The sequence below is a fragment of the Ammodytes marinus genome (genome assembly GCF_949987685.1).
Source record: "Ammodytes marinus genome assembly, chromosome: 1".
Taxonomy (NCBI): Eukaryota; Metazoa; Chordata; class Actinopteri; order Uranoscopiformes; family Ammodytidae; genus Ammodytes; species Ammodytes marinus.
The window spans coordinates 22,534,508-22,538,926 of record NC_137230.1 but is presented as its reverse complement, the minus strand read 5'-3'; positions in this window follow the sequence as shown (position 1 = coordinate 22,538,926).

Sequence of the window (4,419 nt, the reverse complement as noted above, 5' to 3'; positions counted from 1 at the left end):
TGTACGATAATAACACACAAGTGCAGCACAATGATATTTTAGGCTTTCATAGGGAGAGCCAACAGACCTCAGCTTTAGCCTCCGAAGCCAAACTGCCATGTTTCGTGTACCAAAATATAAGTTGTATTGAGTTGAGAAAAGTCCCTCACAACTTAAACTATAACTTAAACAATGACCTGCCATTGTTGACTGTTTGATGGCGATTTAATGTTTTCCATCTTATCTTTGCAAAGTATTCAAATGTTTTTGTTCAAGAGGACATGTGCAAATCATCCAACTCAGTGTGAGAGAGAGAACAGAAGAGAACAGAACATGTTTTTTCTGGTCGATACATATTTCTTGAATGGACAAATATCCCATGAGGATTAGGAATCGAGTCTGAGTCTCTTCGAGGAGTTCTTATAATTACTTTATCCGAAAGGTAGTTACAAAACAAGACAGCTATAACCTGGGACGAATAGGTGCACCCTGACTTCCTCTTGACACTCATCTTCAGCCACATTTTATAAATGGAATAAATGGATAAGGTACTGTCATCTCAGGTGAAAGTCACATCATCGTTGGCACACACTTGAGCCCATTGGGCCACGCCTCTGAGATCACCATGACCACATTCCTCAAAATAGCCCAACTCTGGTCTGGGACACTCTACAAACCCAGCTGGCTGAGCCCAACCCAGCAGAGATGTGGGACTAAAAAACAGTTGGACAGTGTCTTTTACCTGGAGTGGCCATTAGCTGTTGGGGCTATTGATGCTAGGCCAAGGTGTTGGGATTAGCTGTAACCCCTTAATAATGGCTCTAGTTTAAACCCAATTAGGCTGTGTGTGTCTCATCACTACCGTTAGCCTTGTTAAACCCTTCTCAAGAAGAGCAATCACAGCCTCTACACAGCCACAACCAAGGCATGCAATGCAGTTAACTGAATATAGTAGTGGTTAACCAAGTAGTGCTTAAATACATTTTACTTACCATTTTGTTCTACTTATACTTCCTCTCCAGTACATTTTAGAAGAAAATATTGTACTTTTTTACAGCTTTAGTTTCTTATGACATTTTTCACCGTTTCATCAGCGTTGGAGAGTATTATATTATATAGAGTTCAATTTTGAAGTCCATGTACATTCAGACTGGTTTCTCCAAATCCTTTTGGCTTGTGTCCACTTACAAATGAAGCAGTTGGTGTCACATTTCAGATGTCTACGAGTTGTTAGCAGCAAAGAGGCATTTTCCTCATAAAACTTCTCACATGGTTTCTGTTAAATAATCATCACACAAACAGCAATGATTAGAGAAAAGTATGTTGTTTTCATACAAATTTGCAGAGCAGAACTTCATTTGTTTCTTCTTAAAACCTTTTGGATGGCTTGAGCTTGACCACAGACTAAACCACCAGGCTACAGTATATCAAATACAACTAGCCTACATATGCTACAATAGCACAGCAGTGAAAAGCTTCACTGACTGAATGTGCATACTTAACCTGTGTAGTTTCAGTGACACAGGTAGCTCCACTTTGTGTGCCTTTGACTATCTCTTCTAGAACTCTGTGGGTATTATCATAGATAATAACCATGGCATTACCCACGTGGTTGCACAAATAACCTCTCAAGACAAGTCTATTTTGAAGAATAACTTGGGGATAGTAGGGAAACAATAATACTGTAGGTCCTTTATGCTGGCCACATCCTGCCAGCTGCATGTTTGTGCAGTTAGAAGCAAGATGGGTGAGCGACTTAGGCTTTAACTTCATTTGAGGTAGATTAAGCCAGGCGGGTAAACCGTCAACACTCCTTTTGACTATAACTTTGCATGCACAGCTGTAACACCAGTCAAATCCCCGTAATTTATGACTACAACAAGAGAGTCAAGGGTTGCCACTATCATGACATACCAACCAAAGTAGTACGCTGTATCAGCAAGCAAACGTTGGAGGAGAAGAACAGTTTTTTCTTTGTGGCTGCATGCACAGCATCATGTAGGGAAATAATACTGTAAAGACGTTTGTGACAGGCACTTATTTCAGTTAAGGTGAGATGCCTACGCCCTGTGGTAAACCACAAGCCTGTGTGTGTGTGTGTGTGTGTGTGTGTGTGTGTGTGTGTGTGTGTGTGTTTTAATAGTATAAAACAAGGGAACAGTAAAACCCCACATTTTTCTTGTAATCTATTTTATCTCAAGCAAAAGAAGTAGCCTATTCAAAAACATAAAAATATTTGTTCAAGTGTGGCATCAAAGAAATGTTTGCATTTGCCTGTGTGAGAATGTAGAGCCATGCATTGACAAAAAAAAAAGAGGAAGAGAAGGCAGATGCTGATTTTAAACAGATTAGTAGGATGCTCACTGTTGTTTTATGACACCCAGGCCAGCCACCAGTGCAGCGGTCCAGGGCGTTGGCAAACTTAAAATAACTGCACGCTTACAGCCAGCCCCCTCAGCTGTGACTTGAATTTTTTTTTGTAGTACAAGAACACAACGTAAAGTAGCCTACAGTGTACATACTGTATGTGCATGACTGTAATTCATGTGAGAGAGACGCACAGTACTGAGCTGAACAGATGGCGATCGACATGTGCCAAATTAATCCTGGTATTATGGAACAAAAGAAAATAATATCGTCATAGAGCAGAGCATGAATCAAATCTGAGAAGAATGCATGTGATTTAGTGTGTGACAAGATCACCAATACGACCTTAATTTAAAAGGACCTGATGTCCGATCAGTTTCATTAGATTGGAGTCAGAGGTGATCTGTAGCTCAAATACTACTCGGAAGAAGGAATCCAACACAGAGCAGAATACATGTGTACTGAGCTGAGCCAACCTGGGACAGATGTGAACTATGCAGGGCCACCAGGTTTATGTTTGCCTGCATTATTGTCCAGATACTTGAAGGTTTCATGAGGCTTAAAGTTTTAAGAATCAAGTGTGTAATCGATCAAACCACTTGAATGTGAATGAAATGTGATTCACTGTAACTATAAAAAGCATTGTCTGTGGTTGGTGCATGCAGCTACTCTTTACAGGGTGGATGTTTCTGCATTGAGACTTGTTATGATGTGCTTGTTTGAAAGATTACTCTTCTTACATACATCTCTATTGACTATGGTACAAACCCCAATTTATTTAAAATTGTAGCAGTAGTAAGCAAAAATGTGAAGTCGTGCCTAAAGGTGACTTGATTCCAGCGTACTCAGTGCACCCAGTCTGACAGCAGCAATCAAACAACTATCAGTACTATAGCACCACCTAGTGTGCACTTGGTGGCCAGTTTCACAAGATATTTTAGACTGGTCTGTTGTCCTTTAATTGGTTGAATGTAAGTTAGACAGTAGCCTTTTTGTCAAAATTAAGAATTATTTTAAGCCAAGAAAGGTCACCTCCCATCCTCTAGGCCAACTCTGACCGAAGTGCCATGTTTCCATGACAAAAACCAGTGCAGCTGCTGCGCAGAGACACCAGGGAACAAGGAAAGGAGGAAAACTTGACTAATAATTTCTGTTTTTCTTCTTACAATGTCACTGTGTGAGAAATAAGAAAAGAGCCAGAGGAAACTATCCTGAGTCAGAGTCAGATCTGCCGAACCCTGGTGCCTCAGCATCTCAGAAGGTCTTCACTGTGTTGAGATTTTTATTCCACTCTATTTTTTTTATTTATCAATATACTTTAGTGTTTGTTTGATTTAACTATTGGGTAAATGTTCACTGTAAAATATTATGGTAATGTTGTTCTTCCACAAGGCAGCCAGCAGCACAGCTTGACACAGTGGCTTAGTGATATCTTAATTTGCCCAGAAATTACTCCAATTTTAATCTGGACAGCATTGTTTAACCCATGATTTTAAGTCTTATTATTAGTTACTTTTAGTAGCCTATTGGGCCATAAGTTTTATCTTCTAGCTATAGCCTAGTCAAACTCTGTAGTCTCTAGCTGGTTAGATGTGCTCATATTCGATAGAGGTATGGCCTAGCCTATGTTGATAATAAAGGCCAACCCCCTGTGTGGCCTTATCCTTAACCTGAGCATTGAATGAAAAAAATAGCAAACATTGTCCTCCAGTTATTGATCAAGTGATAAGCAGATTGGATGTATTCGGCCCAAACAATCTCCTGACAGCTGACAGCTCATTTTTAAGTTAGGCCTATTGATAAACACACCATGCAACTTGTGCTATAAAACAGACCGATATACTTGACAAGTTTTACACACCACTCCAAACTTTGGATACTTATAAGCCAGCCTTTGTTATAAGATAGGATAAGCAAAGTAAAGTGAAGAAATAACAGTGGAGCTCAAACATTCGGCTACATGAGAAACAATGTTGCCTTCTGTTGGATGAAGATAGATGATTGACAGAGATGTTGCTGAGCAAGAGGAGAGCCGCACTGCGCCTTTAAACAGCTCTGCTCGCCGTCCCTGTG